At 33.8% G+C, this 21,913-nt stretch overlaps 8 non-coding genes across 8 annotated transcripts; all 8 read left to right on the top strand.

Moving 5' to 3' along the window:
* The first annotated feature begins 3,321 nt into the window (after positions 1-3,321).
* Trnap-ugg lies at positions 3,322-3,393 on the top strand. Its single transcript has one exon. It is a non-coding gene; the product is annotated as a tRNA-Pro (tRNA).
* Positions 3,394-4,442: 1,049 nt separating this feature from the next.
* On the top strand, positions 4,443-4,516 carry Trnan-guu. Its single transcript has one exon. It is a non-coding gene; the product is annotated as a tRNA-Asn (tRNA).
* A 1,121-nt stretch (positions 4,517-5,637) lies between these two features.
* Trnap-ugg lies at positions 5,638-5,709 on the top strand. The gene has a single exon. It is a non-coding gene; the product is annotated as a tRNA-Pro (tRNA).
* A 1,714-nt stretch (positions 5,710-7,423) lies between these two features.
* On the top strand, positions 7,424-7,495 carry Trnah-aug. The gene has a single exon. It is a non-coding gene; the product is annotated as a tRNA-His (tRNA).
* A 4,274-nt stretch (positions 7,496-11,769) lies between these two features.
* Trnap-agg lies at positions 11,770-11,841 on the top strand. Its single transcript has one exon. It is a non-coding gene; the product is annotated as a tRNA-Pro (tRNA).
* Positions 11,842-19,417: 7,576 nt separating this feature from the next.
* On the top strand, positions 19,418-19,489 carry Trnap-ugg. Its single transcript has one exon. It is a non-coding gene; the product is annotated as a tRNA-Pro (tRNA).
* A 1,047-nt stretch (positions 19,490-20,536) lies between these two features.
* On the top strand, positions 20,537-20,610 carry Trnan-guu. The gene has a single exon. It is a non-coding gene; the product is annotated as a tRNA-Asn (tRNA).
* A 645-nt stretch (positions 20,611-21,255) lies between these two features.
* Trnan-guu lies at positions 21,256-21,329 on the top strand. Its single transcript has one exon. It is a non-coding gene; the product is annotated as a tRNA-Asn (tRNA).
* Positions 21,330-21,913: the final 584 nt, after the last annotated feature.

Below are 21,913 nucleotides of genomic sequence, written 5' to 3'. Positions count from 1 at the left end.
TATATATATATATATTATAGAATTTTATGATATGAGTGGAACGAAATTAATTGTTTAATATGAACAAAACAGCACTCAGATTTGTTAACACAACTTTATTTATGATTACAGACGTTTCGAGACCATGGTGTGTCTCATCTTCAGTGTAATTTCAAAAACAGTTACTTATATATACTACACATTCTTTTAATACTTTATTTAAATTTCATTTAATTTTTGATATACAATGCATTAGCGAAGACTACTAACAAAAGGAATTTCTAATTAAATGCAAGCACGAAAATGTTTTACCTAATTTTATCACCAACAATTTAACATTCAAAAATAAAAATTACAATAACATACAAAAACTAAATAACAGTCTATTGATCCTTCAGAATAAAATTTTGAAATATGAAATTGCAGACAGTGCAAAAGAAATCAATCGATTAAATAATAATTTAATAATATCCAAACGTGTGACACAGGACTCATTAGAAGAATTAGAATTCGATAAATTTATTTTTCTAGAACAAAAGAAATACCAAAAACTTTTTGATCAGATAAAGAACAAACAATGCAACAAACTTAAGAAACTAATAGAGCTAAGAGACAAAGCACATCCGATTATCAATACAGGTTTAGATTGGAACAAATGGGTTATAAACAAAACGGATACTCATATACCAGATAATATAAAATATATATTGGCTCTAGGTCCAAAGTTTTCAATCCAACAAAAAATTTAACATTCAATGATTCAATTAAAGTTATTAGCAGCCTAGAAGCCGGCCTTAAATTAATCAAAGATCTAGAAGGAAAAGAAATCGAACGGATAAGATTTATGTTAATGAAACAATTTACAACATTTCAAAAAACTCACAAAAACAAAGTACAGTGCAAGAATGATACATCTTACATCTACCGGGACATCATAGCTACAAAAAAATTTCTTCAAGATAACAAACAATTATTAGTGTGTAAGGCAGATAAAGGAAACATTTCAGTGGTTTTGTTAAAAGAGGAATATGATAAAGAAGCAAAGAAAATTCTCAGTAATGAATCTCTATATGAAGAATTGGCATCGGATCCGAACAACTATCACCATAGACAGGTTTTTAAATTTATAAATTTATTAGAGAAAAAGGGACATATTAATAATACCATATCATTAAAGTTAAAAGTACAACATCCTTTAACCCCAAAATTCTATTGCCTTCCAAAGATCCATAAACCTAATTGCCCATTTAGACCAATTGTTTCCTACATTGATTCGCCATACTACTTTTAGCAGCAAAATATTTTTCAGATATTTTAAAGAATGTCACCATAGATTCTCCATACCGTTTAAATAACTCTTTCCAGTTAATAGAACATATAAAACATAAAGTAATTCCTCCTGATTGTTCCTTTATGAGTCTTGACGTCATTAATTTATTTAATAATCTTCCGCATTATCTAATTATTACAGCTATAAAGAAAAGATGGATGCAAATAGTTGAATTCACTTGTTTACCGATGGAAATTTTTATTTCAGGAATAGAATTACTTTTAAAAGCATCATATTTCACTTTTAATAAAAAATATTATACGATGAAGAGAGGTTGTCCAATGGGCAGCCCATTAAGTCCTGTTTTGGCGGATTTAGTATTACAAGATTTGGAAAATCATGTCTTAAATTCTTTACCTTCCAAACCTATGGTTTATTTCAGATATGTCGATGACACATTAATATTACTTAATAAAAAAGATATAGATAATGTTTTCAACAAATTCAATGAGTACAATTCTTTTTTACAATTCACTCAGGAACTTGAAAATGATTCGACGTTACATTTTCTTGACGTAAAACTCATTAATAGAGGCGGTGTATGTTATACAGACTGGTACAGAAAAGATAGTTGGTCCGGGAGATACATTAATTTTAATTCGCATGTTCCTCTCAATATAAAAATTTCTACCATTCTAAATCTTGTAGATCACGCTATTTTATTATCTGATCCCCTGTTTTTATGATACAAACATAAAATTAGTTAAAACGATCCTACTTGGCAATAATTTTCCATATAAGTTAATTTGTCCAATTATTAAAATAGAGTCGCAAAATTACTTGAACCTTTTGATAAGAAACCGGAAGAGCCTGGCAAAACAAGTGTTCCTGAAAAAACTTTTTTCATTAATTTTCCATATCTTGACAATAATTTTAACCAATTATCAAAAAGACTTTTCAAAAAACACAATATTCGTATTACTTTTTCTCCATTAAAACAATTAAAATTTTTATATTCCAAAATTAAAGATGAAACTCCATTAACAAAAAAGAAAGATATAGTTTATAAAGTAAATTGTTTGGATTGTAATTGCTCTTATATTGGCCAGACCTGCCAGAACTTAGAAAAGAGACTCAGGCAACATGAATTACAATGTGAAAAAATAGATAACAAAAAATTTAAAAGTACACTTGTGGATCATGCTAATATCAACAACCATAAGTTTGATTTTGACAATCCCCAAATTTTATTCCATGAGAAAGACTTATTTAAACGGAGCATGGCAGAATCAATGTCAATAGTTCGGACTAACAATAGCATAAATCTAAGAACCGACACAAATATTTTACATGACACTTATATAAACATCATTAATAATTTATAAATTTTTCATTTATCTTATTCTTTTCAATAAATTAATTTGTTTTTTCATTTTATCGATTTTTGTATGCGATAGCACTCATTTTGTTTACATTATAATGATACCCTCTCTGTCTCCATCTAGAAAGTACTTTAAATTTGTTTAGAATATTTCTGTAAGTGTTATATGTTTCTTTAGTACTGTGTCAAGCATTGCAAGGAATAGTTGGTGTTTTTTGTATATCAAAAATTAAATGAAATTTAAATAAAGTATTAAAGAATGTGTAGTATATAAGTAACTGTTTTTGAAATTACACTGAAGATGAGACACACCATGGTCTCGAAACGTCTGTAATCATAAAATAAAGTTGTGTTAAACAAATCTGAGTGCTGTTTTGTTTATATTAAACAATATATATATATATATATATATAATTTGCACGAGCCTGGACATTTCTTTAAATTCGAGCACATATTATTTACTACAGTATTGTATATTGGATCGAGAACATATTATTTACAACAATGTTCTGCATTGGTTCCAACACTAACATGCACTGGATAAAACCCGTGGCTTGTTTTTCTAGGGTTATGATTTCGGCTTAGATATAAAACGTAAGTGGTAAATCATGTGTAAAATGTGTTTAGTGACTAGAACCCGTGGCATGTTGTACATTGGATGCAACACAAAAACGCAGTGGGTACGACCCGTGGCTCGTTGGTCTAGGGGTATGATTCCCGCTTTGGGTGCGGAAGGTCCCGGGTTCAAATCCCGGACGAGCCCTGATATTTCTTTAAATTTGAGTGCCTATTATTTACTACAATTGGTGTTTATTGAATATACCGCGTGGCTCGTTGGTCTAGGAGTATGATTTCCGCTAAAGTGCAAGAGGTCCCGGGTTCAAATCCCGGACGAGCCCGGACTTTTCTTTAAATTCGAGCACATATTATTTACTACAATGTTGTACATTGGATGCAACATGGGTTACAGATTAGTGTAGATATAAGTTCCATGTTATAATAAGCAATGTTTTAGGATAAGTTATTATTAAATGTGAATATTCGGATGTTAACCGAAAGGTTGGTGGTTCGAGCCCACCCGGGGGCGTAAAGTAGTTATTATTTATACTCTGGAATATTCAATGCATATTGTTTATACACAATAATAGTTGATGGTTATATTATTCATCATATATGTAGTTTACACGAGCCCGGACATTTCTTTAAATTCGAGCACATATTATTTACTACAGTATTGTATATTGGATCGAGAACATATTATTTACAACAATGTTGTACATTGGTTCCAACACAATCACGCACTGGATAGAACCCGTGGCTCGTTGGTCTAGGGGTATGATTTTGGCTTAGATAATAAACGTAAGTGGCAAATCATATGTAAAATGTGTTTATTGAGTATACCGCGTGGCTCGTTGGTCTAGGAGTATGATTTCCGCTTAGGGTGCGGGAGGTCCCGGGTTCAAATTCCGGACAAGCCCTGACTTTTCTTTAAATTCGAGCACATATTATTTACTACAATGTTGTACATTGGATGCAGCATGGGTTACAGATTAGTGTAGATATAAGTTCCATGTTAGAATAAGCAATGTTTTAGGATAAGTGATTATTAAATGTAAATATAGGTTATTTAATTAAGTAACAAACAAACGCCTTTTCATTAGTAATATTTAAAGTTTAACCGAAAGGTTGGTGGATTGAACCCACCCGGGGGCGTACAATAATTGTTATTCATACCCATTATTGTTCAATAATTATAATTATTGTTTATGCTATATATAATTTACTCCTACTATTATCAACAGCGCGATAAGAGCCTCCGTGGCGCAATTGGCTAGCGCGTTCGGCTGTTAACCGAAAGGTTGGTGGTTCGAGCCCACCCGGGGGCGTAAAGTAGTTACTGTTTATACACGGGAATATTCAATGCATATTGTTTATACCCAATAGTATTTGATGATTATATTATTCATCATATATATAATTTGCACGAGCCCGGACATTTCTTTAAATTCGAGCACATATTATTTACTACAGTATTGTATATTGGATCGAGAACATATTATTTACAACAATGTTGTACATTGGTTCGAACACAAACATGCACTGGATAAAACCCGTGGCATGTTGGTCTAGGTTATGATTTCGGCTTAGATATTAAACGTAAGTGGCAAATCCAAAAGTTGGTCTAGGGGTATGATTTCCGCTTAGGCTGCGGGAGGTCCCGGGTTCAAATCCCGGACGAGTCCGGACTTTTCTTTAAATTCGAGCACATATTATTTATTACATGGGGGTACAGCGTTTCAGAGGCTGTCACTCAAACCGAAAGTAGACTTTGTATAGTTTGTATAGTTTATAGGAGTGAAGTAAATGTTAACTATTTGTGTGTGAAGTGAATCGAGCGCGATGTATGGACAGGTATTGGGCACTGGTTGCGCCGTGGGTTACAGATTAGTGTAGTTTATTGGGTATAAGAATAATTGTTGTTTATACTCATTATTGTTCAATAATTATAATTATTGTTCATGCTATAAATAATTTACTCATACTATTATCAAGAAGCGATAAGAGCCTCCGTGGCGCAATTGGCTAGCGCGTTCGTCTGTTAACCGAAAAGTTGGTGGTTCGAGTCTACCCGGGAGCGTAAAGTAGTTATTATTTGTACTCTGGAATATTCAATGCATATTGTTTATACCCAATAGTATTTGATGATTATATTATTCATCATATATGTAGTTTACACGAGCCCGGACATTTTTTTAAATTCGAGCACATATTATTTACTAGAGTATTGTATATTGGATCGAGAACATATTATTTACAACAATGTTCTGCATTGGTTCCAACACTAACATGCACTGGATAAAACCCGTGGCTTGTTTTTCTAGGGTTATGATTTCGGCTTAGATATAAAACGTAAGTGGCAAATCATGTGTAAAATGTGTTTAGTGGCTAGAACCCGTGGCATGTTGTACATTGGATGCAACACAAAAACGCAGTGGGTACGACCCGTGGCTCGTTGGTCTAGGGGTATGATTCCCGCTTTGGGTGCGGAAGGTCCCGGGTTCAAATCCCGGACGAGCCCTGATATTTCTTTAAATTCGAGTGCCTATTATTTACTACAATTGGTGTTTATTGAATATACCGCGTGGCTCGTTGGTCTAGGAGTATAATTTCCGCTTAGGGTGCAAGAGGTCCCGGGTTCAAATCCCGGACGAGCCCGGACTTTTCTTTAAATTCGAGCACATATTATTTACTACAATGTTGTACATTGGATGCAACATGGGTTACAGATTAGTGTAGATATAAGTTCCATGTTAGAATAAGCAATGTTTTAGGATAAGTTATTATTAAATGTGAATATTCGGATGTTAACCGAAAGGTTGGTGGTTCGAGCCCACCCGGGGGCGTAAAGTAGTTATTATTTATACTCTGGAATATTCAATGCATATTGTTTATACCCAATAGTAGTTGATGGTTATATTATTCATCATATATATAATTTGCACGAGCCCGGACATTTCTTTAAATTCGAGCACATATTATTTACTACAGTATTGTATATTGGATCGAGAACATATTATTTACTACAATGTTGTACATTGGATGCAACACAAACACGCACTGGATATAACCCGTGGCTCGTTGGTCTAGGGGTATGATTTTGGCTTAGATAATAAACGTAAGTGGCAAATCATATGTAAAATGTGTTTATTGAGTATACCGCGTGGGTTACAGATTAGTGTAGTTTATTGGGTATAAGAATAATTGTTGTTTATACCCATTATTGTTCAATAATTATAATTATTGTTCATGCTATATATAATTTACTCCTACTATTATCAAGAAGCGATAAAAGCCTCCGTGGCGCAATTGGTTCGAGCCCTCCCGAAGGCATAAAGTAGTTATTATTTATACTCTGGAATATTCAATGCATATTGTTTATACCCAATAGTATTTGATGATCATATTATTCATCATATATGTAGTTTATTATAGCTCGTGCCCGGACATTTCTTTAAATTCGAGCACATATTATTTTACACATGATTTGCCCACTGCGTGTTTGTGTTGGATCCAATGTACAACATTGTAGTAAATAATACGCACTCGTATTTAAAGAAAAATCCGGGCTCGCCCGGGATTTAAACCCGGGACCTCCCGCACCCAAAGCGGGAATCATACTCCTAGACCAACGCGCCACGGAGGCTCTTATCGCGCTGTTGATAATAGTAGGCGTAAATTATATATAGCATAACCAATAATTATAATTATTGAACAATAATGGGTATGAATAACAATTATTGTACGCCTCCGGGTAGGTTCAATCCACCAACCTTTCGGTTAAACTTTAAATATTACTAATGAAAAGGCGTTTGTTCGTTACTTAATTAACTAACCTATATTTACATTTAATAATCACTTATCCTAAAACATTGCTTATTCTAACATGGAATTTATATCTACACTAATCTGTAACCCATTCTGCATCCAATGTACAACATTGTAGTAAATAATATGTGCTCGAATTTAAAGAAAAGTCCGGGCTCGTCCGGAATTTGAACCCGGACCTTCCGCACCCTAAGCGGAAATTATACTCCTAGACCAACGAGCCACGCGGTATACTCAATAAACACATTTTACATATGATTTGCCACTTGCGTTCATTATCTAAGCCAAAATCATACCCCTATATAGATAGAACCCGTGGCTCGTTGGTCAAGGGGTATGATTTTGGCTTAGATAATAAATGTAAGTGGCGAATCATATGTAAAATGTGTTTATTGAGTATAACCCGTGGCTCGTTGGTCTAGGGGTACGATTTCCGCTTATGGTGCCGGAGGTCCCGGGTTCAAATCCCGGACGAGCCCGGACATTTATTTATTTTTTATTTATTTATTCATAAGCATTTCATTTATTCGTAATCAATAATAATAGATATTATTTCAGGCTCTTGTCAAGCTTATTCATAGTTAATATTAAAAGAATAGTAATTTTATAATAATCATAGTAGCTGCACGAATTTCGCTTCTGAAAAAAAAGAGCTGAAAAAAAAAGCATTCGAACATTAAGTACAATGTTCATCATCAAGTTCATCATATTAAAGTCTATTTGACCACCAGTCGAGCTCAAAATTCTTGCACAAGTTTGAAAGTTATACTCATTTAAAAAAATTATATTAATAAAATAGCAATAAAAAAATGAAAAAAAAATATATGGTTGTACAGGCGATCAAATGGTCAGACTACATAGATACAGGATAAGGATTATGCAAGAAAATAGTTATTGAAATCAAATTGAGAAAATTCAGTAATGTCATAAAAAGCTAATTCTTTAAAAAGTTTAACTAGGGAAGCATGAAATTTTTTGCAGTCTAAGTTTTGGATATTGAGTGGAAGTTTATTCATAAGCTGAATACCTAGACCGTCGATCGTATTGAAAGAGCTGACTAATTTATATGTACGCGCCTTAATAAGTTTGTGTCTAGTGTTGTAATTTGAGGAGGACGAAGCCATATAAAAAAGTTTCGAATTGTTTTTGATAAAAGTTAATGTTACCAGCAGAAAAATGCATGGGACAGTTAGAATATTGTATTTTTTAAATATGGGTCTGCAGGAGGCTTTACTGGGCAAGGAAAAAATTATTCGAATAGCTCTTTTCTGAAGCTTAAATATAATATTTTAAATATGAAAAACCCCAGAATTGAATGCCGTATGAAACGTGAGAATAAAAGTTGCTATAATAAACTGAAAGTAAGCAATTTAAACCAAGTTTGGGTTTCACAAAACCATTTCGTTATTTCTGACATAACCACGCTTAATTTATGTTGTAATTCATTAAGAGATTTGGCCTTGATGATAACGCTGGTATCATCCGCAAAAAGAATAAAATCACAAATATATGTACAATGAGGTAAATCATTAATATATATGAGAAATAAGAGAGGCCCTAAAATTGATCCTTGGGGCACGCCCAATGAACTTGTCAATTTATCCGAAATTATTTGCTCGTGATCGTTAATTAAGTAAACGCTTTGTGTTCGATTAGACAGGTAAATTCAAATAGTTTGAGCGAACGTCCGCGAATACCACAATTTTCTAATTTGTCAAGAAGTCTTTGATGAGAAATACTATCAAAAGCTTTGGACAGATCGCAAAATATCGCAGTACAATATGTGGCTTCTTCGAAGGAGTCAATGATGTTATGAACTAAATTATAAATTGAGTGGGAAGTAGAATGGTTCTTTCGGAAACCATGCTGATTCTTGAACAAAATATTATATTTATTGAGAAAAGACGTTAATCTAGTATGCAAGATTTTTTCAATTATTTTATCGAAAGAGTTCAAGAGGGAAATGGGACGGTAATTATTTATATCGTCTTTATTATTTTTCTTATGAAGTGGAAAAATCTTTGAATGCTTGAGGTGGTATGGAAATATTCCTTCATAAAAGCATTTATTTAAACATAACATAAATTTGTCTGTGAAAAAGAGATAGAATTCTTTAAGAATAAGACTGGGTATCTGATCCGGACCCGCTGAACTAGTAACTTTTATTGATAGAAAGGTTTGTTTTAGTTCTTCTAAATTTACAGGATAAAGAACGAATGTAGAATTATTTCGCGCGGATAAAGATTTAGTCGAACTAGTGGTGATCGAGTTGATTGCGCTTATTAATTTGGACGCTTCGGTGACAAAAAAGTGATTAAATTTATTAGATATGACTACCTTATCAATAATCTTGTCGCCGTTAATTGTAAGACAATCAATCTGTGAAGATTTAGTTTTCGTGTTGATTTCCGAGTTAATTAAGGACCAAATTGTTTTCTGTTTATTTGCTGAATTAAAAATCAAGTTTTCGTTGAATTTGATCTTCGCTAAATTGATTAGATCATTTAAAGTTGCCCTATATTTCAAAAAATAAATTATAAAAGCCATGTTATCATTATGTACCGATAATCTCTTAAGAAATGCTAATCTTTTAAGTGAAATTCTCAACCCTTTAGTTAGCCAAGGAGTTGAAGTATTATTTTTTGGGCAAACGGTTTTCTTAATGAGAGGAAAAGCTTGATTGAAGTAGTAGAAATGTAGAAATAAAGTTGTCGAACATTATATTTGAGTCTTTGGACTTGTTAAGCAAGGTCCATGATTCCTTTTCCAAAAGACATTTGAAAATCAATTTATTTGATTCATCAAAGTAACGTTTGTGTAAGATAAAGGTAGATTTAGAAGTTGAAAAATTACAAAAATTTAATATTATGCCTCGATGGTCTGAAAGAGTGGTATTTATAACACGCGAATCAAAGTCTTTTAAATTGGTGAAGAAATTATCAATGCAAGAAGAAGATTGATGCGAAAAACGAGTAGGTTCATGTATAGTACGAGTTAAACCAAAAGACTGCATATTCAAATTGAATTCAATGAATGACTTTGATTGCTTATCAAAGTGTATATTAAAATCGCCGCAAACAATGATTTTGGAATATTTATCAAAAAGGTTATGAATCAATTCGTACATCAGGAGATGAACATATCAACATTCTGGTCAGGTGATCGATAAACGCATATAAGACACACGACGTCATTTGAGAGATTAATTTCAACAGCACAATATTCAAAAAGTTTTTCTACTTGAAGAGTATTAGTATAAACGGGTTTAGAACGAATGAAATCACTTACAAAAATGCACACACCTCCGTGGCCATATTGAGTTCGACAGAAATCAGAAGATAAATTATAGCCTTTAATTTTAATTAATTCAAGATCCGACTTATTTAACCAGTGTTCAGCAAAACATAATATTTGGGGTTTATAATTATCTATAACTACTTCTAATTGATTAAGTTTATTGGATAGTTTTTGTATGTTTTGAAAAATAATTGCATATTTGTTAACAACTTTAGGCACGAAAGGAATTAGAAACCGAAGGTTTCATTCCCGCCACAGCCTTGACACTCAACAACTCGTTAGCTAAAACCCTACATAATTTTCTTTTCCCGTTGAAAAGAAAATGTAAGCCATGCCTGGTGTAATCGGATAAACCAACATGCCTGTTGACATCAAGAACCCGAAGATTACTGAACTTTCCTTGACCGTAGTCTCGGTTGATCCAGCAATTGGCATCGGAAATCAGCCCGTTGCAACGCACGTCGTCGTATCTGTATGGAATTGTCATCAAACAAAGGTTTGTCTTTTGACATGAACGACGAGCCTTTTCCAAAGCGCTACAAATAGCGTAATTGGACGAATCGTCATTCGTTCCAGCCAGAACAACAACATGGTCACTCGGACCAAAGTCAGATACCAGACTCTCGATATCCCCAACCACGCCAGCAAATCCGGCCCCCGGCTTGACTATGCTGAATATATCAAATTTTCGTCCAAGCAATTCTCTCTAGCATTCTGACCACCCTCTGCCGTGGCTATCGGAAAGGAACAAAATTTTACTGTTCTTAATAGAACCTAACAAATCATTATTAACGCGTTGCTCGAGGTGCTTTGCTTTGGACCTTAATTTGGTAAATTCATCCCTAAGCTGTTTCAAATCTATGTTCCGTTTTTTTTATTAAACCAGATAACTCATTACAGAGTTTTGAAAAAGAACGTGAAAATGTGGACGACTCTTTGAAAACTGAACCTCAAGAGCTCATATTCCCTAATACGAAACTAACACCAGTAATCCTGAGCTGAAGAGTCTGGTTCCCTAACTTAACCTCAGACAATTCTTTTATCAGCCTATAAATTTTAATATCTCTTTCGTGAACAAGAGATTGTAAATGAAAACAATTTGAGCAAAGAACAGTAGAATTTAAATCAATTGAGTCGTCCAAAACTGAGACACTTGTATCTAAGGACTGACTTGGCACTTGGCTCCGTGTAACAACCATTTTGAAATATTTAATAAGAAATAAGTAAACTAGAAAATGAATGTAGTCTAGGAGTATGATTCCCGCTTTGGGTGCGGGAGGTCCCGGGTTTTAATCCCGGGCGAGCCCGGATATTTCTTTAAATACGAGTGCGTATTATTTACTACAATGTTGTACATTGGATCCAATACAAACACGCAGTGGGCAAATCATGTGTAAAATGTGTTTATTGAGATGTGAAAATCATGTGTAAAATGTGTTTATTAAGTATACCGCGTGGCTCGTTGGTCTAGGGGTGTGATTTCCGCTTAGGGTGCGGGAGGTCCCGGGTTCAAATCCCGGACGAGGCCGGACGTTTCTTTGAATCCGAGCACATATTTATACCGTGTTTATACCGTGAGTTTATACCCATTATTGTTCAATAATTATAATTATTGTTTATGCTATATATAATTTACTCCTACTATTATCAAGAAGCGATAAGAGCGCGTTCGGCTGTTAACCGAAAGGTTGGTGGTTCGAGACCACCCGGGGGCGTAAAGTAGTTATTATTTATACTCCGGAATATTCAATGCATATTCTTTATACCCAATAGTATTTGATGATTATATTATTTAAATTCGAGCACATATTATTTACTACAGTATTGTATATTGGATCGAGAGCATATTATTTACAACAATGTTGTACATTGGTTCCAAAACAAACATGCACTGGATAAAACCCGTGGCTTGTTGGTCTAGGGTTATGATTTCGGCTAAGATTTTAAACGTAAGTGGCAATTCATGTGTAAAATGTGTTTATTGTTTATGTGTAAAATTATAATTATTGTTTATGCTATATATAATTTACTCCTACTATTATCAACAGCGCGATAAGAGCCTCCGTGGCGCAGTTGGCTAGCGCGTTTGGCTGTTAACCGAAACATTGGTGGTTCGAGCCCACCCGGGGGCGTAAAGTAGTTACTGTTTATACACTGGAATATTCAATGCATATTGTTTATACCCAATAGTATTTGATGATTATATTATTCATCATATATAATATGCACGAGCCCGGACATTTCTTTAAATTCGAGCACATATTATTTACTACAGTATTGTATATTGGATGGAGAATATATTATTTACAACAATGTTGTACATTGGTTCCAACACAAACATGCAACTGGATAAAACCCGTGGCTTGTTGGTCTAGGGTTATGATTTCGGCTTAGATATTAAACGTAAGTGGTAAATCCGAAAGTTGGTCTAGGGGTATGATTTCCGCTTTGGGTGGGGGAGGTCCCGGGTTCAAATCCTGGACGAGCGCGGGCATTTCTTTCAATTCGAGGGCATATTATTTATTACATGGGGGTACAGCGTTTCAGAAGCTGTCACTCAAACCGAAAGTAGACTTTGTATAGTTTGTATAGTTTAGGAGTGAAGTAAATGTTAACTATTTGTGTGTGAAGTGAATCGGGCCCGATGTATGGACAGGTATTGGGCACTGGTTGCGCCGTGGGTTACAGATTAGTGTAGTTTATTGGGTATAACAATAATTGTTGTTTATACCCATTATTGTTCAATAATCATAATTATTGTTTATGCTATATATAATTTACTCCTACTATTATCAAGAAGCGTTGGTGGTTCGAGCCCACCCGGGGGCGTAAAGTAGTTACTGTTTATACATATTGTTTATACTCAATAATATTTGATGATTATATTATTCATCATATATATAATTTGCACGAGCCCGGACATTTCTTTAAATTCGAGCACATATTATTTACTACAGTATTGTATATTGGATCGAGAACATATTATTTACTACAATGTTGTACATTGGATCCAACACAATCACGCACTGGATAGAACCCGTGGCTCGTTGGTCTAGGGGTATGATTTTGGCTTAGATAATAAACGTAAGTGGCAAATCATATGTAAAATGTGTTTATTGAGTATACCGCGTGGCTCGTTGGTCTAGGAGTATGATTTCCGCTTAGGGTGCGGGAGGTCCCGGGTTTAAACTCCGGACGAGCCCGAACTTTTCTTTAAATTCGAGCACATATTATTTACTACAATGTTGTACATTGGATGCAGCATGGGTTACAGATTAGTGTAGATATAAGTTCCATGTTAGAATAAGCAATGTTTTAGGATAAGTGATTATTAAATGTAAATATAGGTTAGTTAATTAAGTAACGAACAAACGCCTTTTCATTAGTAATATTTAAAGTTTAACCGAAAGGTTGGTGGATTGAACCTACCCGGAGGCTTACAATAATTGTTATTCATACCCATTATTGTTCAATAATTATAATTATTGGTTATGCTATATATAATTTACTCCTACTATTATCAACAGCGCGATAAGAGCCTCCGTGGCGCGTTGGTTTAGGAGTATGATTCCCGCTTTGGGTGCGGGAGGTCCCGGGTTCAAATCCCGGGCGAGCCCGGGTATTTCTTTAAATACGAGTGCGTATTATTTACTACAATGTTGTACATTGGATCCAACACAAACACGCAGTGGGCAAATCGTGTGTAAAATGTGTTTATTGAGATGTGAAAATCATGTGTAAAATGTGTTTATTGAGTATACCGCGTGGCTCATTGGTCTAGGGGTGTGATTTCCGCTTAGGGTGCGGGAGGTCCCGAATTCAAATCCCGGACGAGGCCGGACGTTTCTTTAAATTCGAGCACATATTATTTATTACATGGGGGTACAGCGTTTCAGAGGCTGCCACTCAAACCGAAAGTAGACTTTGTATAGTTTGTGTAGTTTATAGGAGTAAAGTAAATGTTAACTATTTGTGTGTGAAGTGAATCGAGCGCGATGTATGGACAGGTATTGGGCACTGGTTGCGCCGTGGGTTACAGATTAGTGTAGTTTATTGGGTATAAGAATAATTGTTGTTTATACTCATTATTGTTCAATAATTATAATTATTGTTCATGCTATAAATAATTTACTCATACTATTATCAAGAAGCGATAAGAGCCTCCGTGGCGCAATTGGCTAGCGCGTTCGTCTGTTAACCGAAAAGTTGGTGGTTCGAGTCCACCCGGGAGCGTAAAGTAGTTATTATTTGTACTCTGGAATATTCAATGCATATTGTTTATACCCAATAGTATTTGATGATTATATTATTCATCATATATGTAGTTTACACGAGCCCGGACATTTTTTTAAATTCGAGCACATATTATTTACTAGAGTATTGTATATTGGATCGAGAACATATTATTTACAACAATGTTCTACATTGGTTCCAACACAAACATGCACTGGATAAAACCCGTGGCAAATCATATGTAATATGCAATTGGCTAGCGCGTTCGGCTGTTAACCGAAAGGTTGGTGGCTCGAGCCCACCTGGGGGCGTAAATTAGTTACTGTTCATACTCTGGAATATTCAATGCATATTGTTTATACCCAATAGTATTTGATGATTATATTATTCATCATATATATATATATATATATATATATGTGGGAGTTGTAATGATTATGACAATATACTAAATTAGAAACTCCCAACATAATAAAAAAATATAAATTTATTAACTGTAAAAATATTTTGATATTAAAAATATACATGACATGTCCCCTTGTTTTTTTTTTCAAATCAAAACCAGCCTGCTTGATATCCCCACACACTCCCTGCCCAGTGTTGATCTCACAGTTTAAAAAGAAAATACAGGGAAACACGTTATAAAAATGTGGTGGGAAAGCAGATTATAGCAGTCCAGTGTTGTAATACTGGTCAATTACAAATTGACATGTTTCGTCAGCATCAACTCCATATTCTGCATAAGGTTCTGACTAAAAAAAAACATGTGGAAAATTTCCTGTACCTCGATGTCGGTGAACTTCTAAGATTCAGCCTCGATCTAATTGGTATTAGTTATATCAGAATTACTTAATGTTTAGAATGCATAATTTATGGGTACAGTTTCCATTTCTGCAAGCGTTGCATTCGTATCTGATGAGTTCCGATCAGAGGAAGAAGTTGGCTCTTTATCCAAATCAGGATCATTGGTTTCTTTGACATAAGAGTCCAGAATTGTGGAATCCAATAAATTATGTCAAATTTTGTTTTGACTCGTCGTTGTCACCGATAATGGGAGGTAGCATTATAAGACGATTTGTTGAGTTAACAGAGAAAGAGAGGTTGAATTGCATTCCAATGAAAAGTTCAGGCTCCAAATTATTTATTCTGTCAGCAATAGACACTGAGGTCTGGGTATACCAAATGAGTAACCTCGGAAGTCTGATCCAGATAGTAAGTGCGTTAACTATGATGGATTGGACTGGACGTACCTTATAGGTCGTCTCTGAAGACCAGTGACTATGGTGCTGCGTCAAATTCTTAAATCCTCGAAAAATAAAACTCCTTTATCTTCATCTCCATCGTCGTGAGTCACCAATGTGGGAGTTGTAATGATTATGACAATATACTAAATTAGAAACTCCCAACATAATAAAAAAATATAAATTTATTAACTGTAAAAATATTTCGATATTAAAAATATACATGACATGTCCCCTTGTTTTTTTTTTCAAATCAAAACCAGCCTGCTTGATATCCCCACAATATATATATATATATATATATATATATATATATATATATATATTATAGAATTTTATGATATGAGTGGAACGAATATTAATTGTTTAATATGAACAAAACAGCACTCAGATTTGTTTAACACAACTTTATTTTATGATTACAGACGTTTCGAGACCATGGTGTGTCTCATCTTCAGTGTAATTTCAAAAACAGTTACTTATATACTACACATTCTTTAATACTTTATTTAAATTTCATTTAATTTTTGATATACAATGCATTAGCGAAGACTACTAACAAAAGGAATTTCTTAATTAAATGCAAGCACGAAAATGTTTTACCTAATTTTATCACCAACAATTTAACATTCAAAAATAAAAATTACAATAACATACAAAAACTAAATAACAGTCTATTGATCCTTCAGAATAAAATTTTGAAATATGAAATTGCAGACAGTGCAAAAGAAATCAATCGATTAAATAATAATTTAATAATATCCAAACGTGTGACACAGGACTCATTAGAAGAATTAGAATTCGATAAATTTATTTTTCTAGAACAAAAGAAATACCAAAAACTTTTGATCAGATAAAGAACAAACAATGCAACAAACTTAAGAAAGTAATAGAGCTAAGAGACAAAGCACATCCGATTATCAATACAGGTTTAGATTGGAACAAATGGGTTATAAACAAAACGGATACTCATATACCAGATAATATAAAATATATATTGGCTCTAGGTCCAAAGTTTTCAATCCAACTAAAAATTTTAACATTCAATGATTCAATTAAAGTTATTAGCAGCCTAGAAGCCGGCCTTAAATTAATCAAAGATCCAGAAGGAAAAGAAATCGAACGGATAAGATTTATGTTAATGAAACAATTTACAACATTTCAAAAAACTCACAAAAACAAAGTACAGTGCAAGAATGATACATCTTACATCTACCGGGACATCATAGCTACAAAAAAATTTCTTCAAGATAACAAACAATTATTAGTGTGTAAGGCAGATAAAGGAAACATTTCAGTGGTTTTGTTAAAAGAGGAATATGATAAAGAAGCAAAGAAAATTCTCAGTAATGAATCTCTATATGAAGAATTGGCATCGGATCCGAACAACTATCACCATAGACAGGTTTTTAAATTTATAAATTTATTAGAGAAAAAGGGACATATTAATAATACCATATCATTAAAGTTAAAAGTACAACATCCTTTAACCCCAAAATTCTATTGCCTTCCAAAGATCCATAAACCTAATTGCCCATTTAGACCAATTGTTTCCTACATTGATTCGCCATACTACTTTTAGCAAAATATTTTTCAGATATTTTAAAGAATGTCACCATAGATTCTCCATACCGTTTAAATAACTCTTTCCAGTTAATAGAACATATAAAACATAAAGTAATTCCTCCTGATTGTTCCTTTATGAGTCTTGACGTCATTAATTTATTTAATAATCTTCCGCATTATCTAATTATTACAGCTATAAAGAAAAGATGGATGCAAATAGTTGAATTCACTTGTTTACCGATGGAAATTTTTATTTCAGGAATAGAATTACTTTTAAAAGCATCATATTTCACTTTTAATAAAAAATATTATACGATGAAGAGAGGTTGTCCAATGGGCAGCCCATTAAGTCCTGTTTTGGCGGATTTAGTATTACAAGATTTGGAAAATCATGTCTTAAATTCTTTACCTTCCAAACCTATGGTTTATTTCAGATATGTCGATGACACATTAATATTACTTAATAAAAAAGATATAGATAATGTTTTCAACAAATTCAATGAGTACAATTCTTTTTTACAATTCACTCAGGAACTTGAAAATGATTCGACGTTACATTTTCTTGACGTAAAACTCATTAATAGAGGCGGTGTATGTTATACAGACTGGTACAGAAAAGATAGTTGGTCCGGGAGATACATTAATTTTAATTCGCATGTTCCTCTCAATATAAAAATTTCTACCATTCTAAATCTTGTAGATCACGCTATTTTATTATCTGATCCCCTGTTTTATGATACAAACATAAAATTAGTTAAAACGATCCTACTTGGCAATAATTTTCCATATAAGTTAATTTGTCCAATTATTAAAAATAGAGTCGCAAAATTACTTGAACCTTTTGATAAGAAACCGGAAGAGCCTGGCAAAACAAGTGTTCCTGAAAAAACTTTTTTCATTAATTTTCCATATCTTGACAATAATTTTAACCAATTATCAAAAAGACTTTTCAAAAAACACAATATTCGTATTACTTTTTCTCCATTAAAACAATTAAAATTTTTATATTCCAAAATTAAAGATGAAACTCCATTAACAAAAAAGAAAGATATAGTTTATAAAGTAAATTGTTTGGATTGTAATTGCTCTTATATTGGCCAGACCTGCCAGAACTTAGAAAAGAGACTCAGGCAACATGAATTACAATGTGAAAAAATAGATAACAAAAAATTTAAAAGTACACTTGTGGATCATGCTAATATCAACAACCATAAGTTTGATTTTGACAATCCCCAAATTTTATTCCATGAGAAAGACTTATTTAAACGGAGCATGGCAGAATCAATGTCAATAGTTCGGACTAACAATAGCATAAATCTAAGAACCGACACAAATATTTTACATGACACTTATATAAACATCATTAATAATTTATAAATTTTTTCATTTATCTTATTCTTTTCAATAAATTAATTTGTTTTTTCATTTTTATCGATTTTTGTATGCGATAGCACTCCTTTTGTTTACATTATAATGATACCCTCTCTGTCTTCATCTAGAAAGTACTTCAAATTTGTTTAGAATATTTCTGTAAGTGTTATATGTTTCTTTAGTACTGTGTCAAGCATTGCAAGGAATAGTTGGTGTTTTTTGTATATCAAAAATTAAATGAAATTTAAATAAAGTATTAAAGAATGTGTAGTATATAAGTAACTGTTTTTGAAATTACACTGAAGATGAGACACACCATGGTCTCGAAACGTCTGTAATCATAAAATAAAGTTGTGTTAAACAAATCTGAGTGCTGTTTTGTTTATATTAAACAATTAATATATATATATATATAATTTGCACGAGCCTGGACATTTCTTTAAATTCGAGCACATATTATTTACTACAGTATTGTATATTGGATCGAGAACATATTATTTACAACAATGTTCTGCATTGGTTCCAACACTAACATGCACTGGATAAAACCCGTGGCTTGTTTTTCTAGGGTTATGATTTCGGCTTAGATATAAAACGTAAGTGGTAAATCATGTGTAAAATGTGTTTAGTGACTAGAACCCGTGGCATGTTGTACATTGGATGCAACACAAAAACGCAGTGGGTACGACCCGTGGCTCGTTGGTCTAGGGGTATGATTCCCGCTTTGGGTGCGGAAGGTCCCGGGTCCAAATCCCGGACGAGCCCTGATATTTCTTTAAATTCGAGTGCCTATTATTTACTACAATTGGTGTTTATTGAATATACCGCGTGGCTCGTTGGTCTAGGAGTATGATTTCCGCTAAAGTGCAAGAGGTCCCGGGTTCAAATCCCGGACGAGCCCGGACTTTTCTTTAAATTCGAGCACATATTATTTACTACAATGTTGTACATTGGATGCAACATGGGTTACAGATTAGTGTAGATATAAGTTCCATGTTATAATAAGCAATGTTTTAGGATAAGTTATTATTAAATGTGAATATTCGGATGTTAACCGAAAGGTTGGTGGTTCGAGCCCACCGGGGGCGTAAAGTAGTTATTATTTATACTCTGGAATATTCAATGCATATTGTTTATACACAATAGTAGTTGATGGTTATATTATTCATCATATATGTAGTTTACACGAGCCCGGACATTTCTTTAAATTCGAGCACATATTATTTACTACAGTATTGTATATTGGATCGAGAACATATTATTTACAACAATGTTGTACATTGGTTCCAACACAATCACGCACTGGATAGAACCCGTGGCTCGTTGGTCTAGGGGTATGATTTTGGCTTAGATAATAAACGTAAGTGGCAAATCATATGTAAAATGTGTTTATTGAGTATACCGCGTGGCTCGTTGGTCTAGGAGTATGATTTCCGCTTAGGGTGCGGGAGGTCCCGGGTTCAAATTCCGGACAAGCCCTGACTTTTCTTTAAATTCGAGCACATATTATTTACTACAATGTTGTACATTGGATGCAGCATGGGTTACAGATTAGTGTAGATATAAGTTCCATGTTAGAATAAGCAATGTTTTAGGATAAGTGATTATTAAATGTAAATATAGGTTATTAATTAAGTAACAAACAAACGCCTTTTCATTAGTAATATTTAAAGTTTAACCGAAAGGTTGGTGGATTGAACCCACCCGGGGGCGTACAATAATTGTTATTCATACCCATTATTGTTCAATAATTATAATTATTGTTTATGCTATATATAATTTACTCCTACTATTATCAACAGCGCGATAAGAGCCTCCGTGGCGCAATTGGCTAGCGCGTTCGGCTGTTAACCGAAAGGTTGGTGGTTCGAGCCCACCCGGGGGCGTAAAGTAGTTACTGTTTATACACTGGAATATTCAATGCATATTGTTTATACCCAATAGTATTTGATGATTATATTATTCATCATATATATAATTTGCACGAGCCCGGACATTTCTTTAAATTCGAGCACATATTATTTACTACAGTATTGTATATTGGATCGAGAACATATTATTTACAACAATGTTGTACATTGGTTCGAACACAAACATGCACTGGATAAAACCCGTGGCATGTTGGTCTAGGGTTATGATTTCGGCTTAGATATTAAACGTAAGTGGCAAATCCAAAAGTTGGTCTAGGGGTATGATTTCCGCTTAGGCTGCGGGAGGTCCCGGGTTCAAAGCACATATTATTTATTACATGGGGGTACAGCGTTTCAGAGGCTGTCACTCAAACCGAAAGTAGACTTTGTATAGTTTGTATAGTTTATAGGAGTGAAGTAAATGTTAACTATTTGTGTGTGAAGTGAATCGAGCGCGATGTATGGACAGGTATTGGGCACTGGTTGCGCCGTGGGTTACAGATTAGTGTAGTTTATTGGGTATAAGAATAATTGTTGTTTATACTCATTATTGTTCAATAATTATAATTATTGTTCATGCTATAAATAATTTACTCATACTATTATCAAGAAGCGATAAGAGCCTCCGTGGCGCAATTGGCTAGCGCGTTCGGCTGTTAACCGAAAGGTTGGTGGTTCGAGCCCACCCGGGAGCGTAAAGTAGTTAATATTTGTTCTCTGAAATATTCAATGCATAATGTTTATACCCAATAGTATTTGATGATTATATTATCCATCATATATGTAGTTTACACGAGCCCGGACATTTCTTTAAATTCGAGCACATAATCTAGGCATTTCTTTGAATTCGACTGCCTATTATTTACTACAATGTTGTACATTGGATGCAACACAAACACGCACTGGATAGAACATGTGGTTCGTTGGTCTAGGGGTATGATTCCGCTTGGGTGGGGGAGGCCCCGGGTTCAAATCCTGGACGAGCGGGGCATTTCTTTTCAATTCGAGGGCATATTATTTATTACATGGGGTACAGCGTTTCAGAAGCTGTCACTCAAACCGAAAGTAGACTTTGTATAGTTTGTATAGTTAGGAGTGAAGTAAATGTTAACTATTTGTGTGAAAGTGAATCGGGCCCGATGTATGGACAGTATTGGGCACTGGTGCCGCGCCGTGGGTTACAGATAGTGTAGTATTGGGTATAACAATAATTGTGTTTATACCCATTATTGTTCAATAATCATAATTATTGTTTATGCTATATTTAATTTACTCTACT

Source organism: Ctenocephalides felis, unplaced genomic scaffold, assembly GCF_003426905.1.
Source record: "Ctenocephalides felis isolate EL2017-DRISC unplaced genomic scaffold, ASM342690v1 CF-g0.4_SCAFFOLD_03354, whole genome shotgun sequence".
In the NCBI taxonomy this organism is placed as follows: domain Eukaryota; kingdom Metazoa; phylum Arthropoda; class Insecta; order Siphonaptera; family Pulicidae; genus Ctenocephalides; species Ctenocephalides felis.
This window is presented reverse-complemented; position numbering and strand designations above follow the sequence as displayed.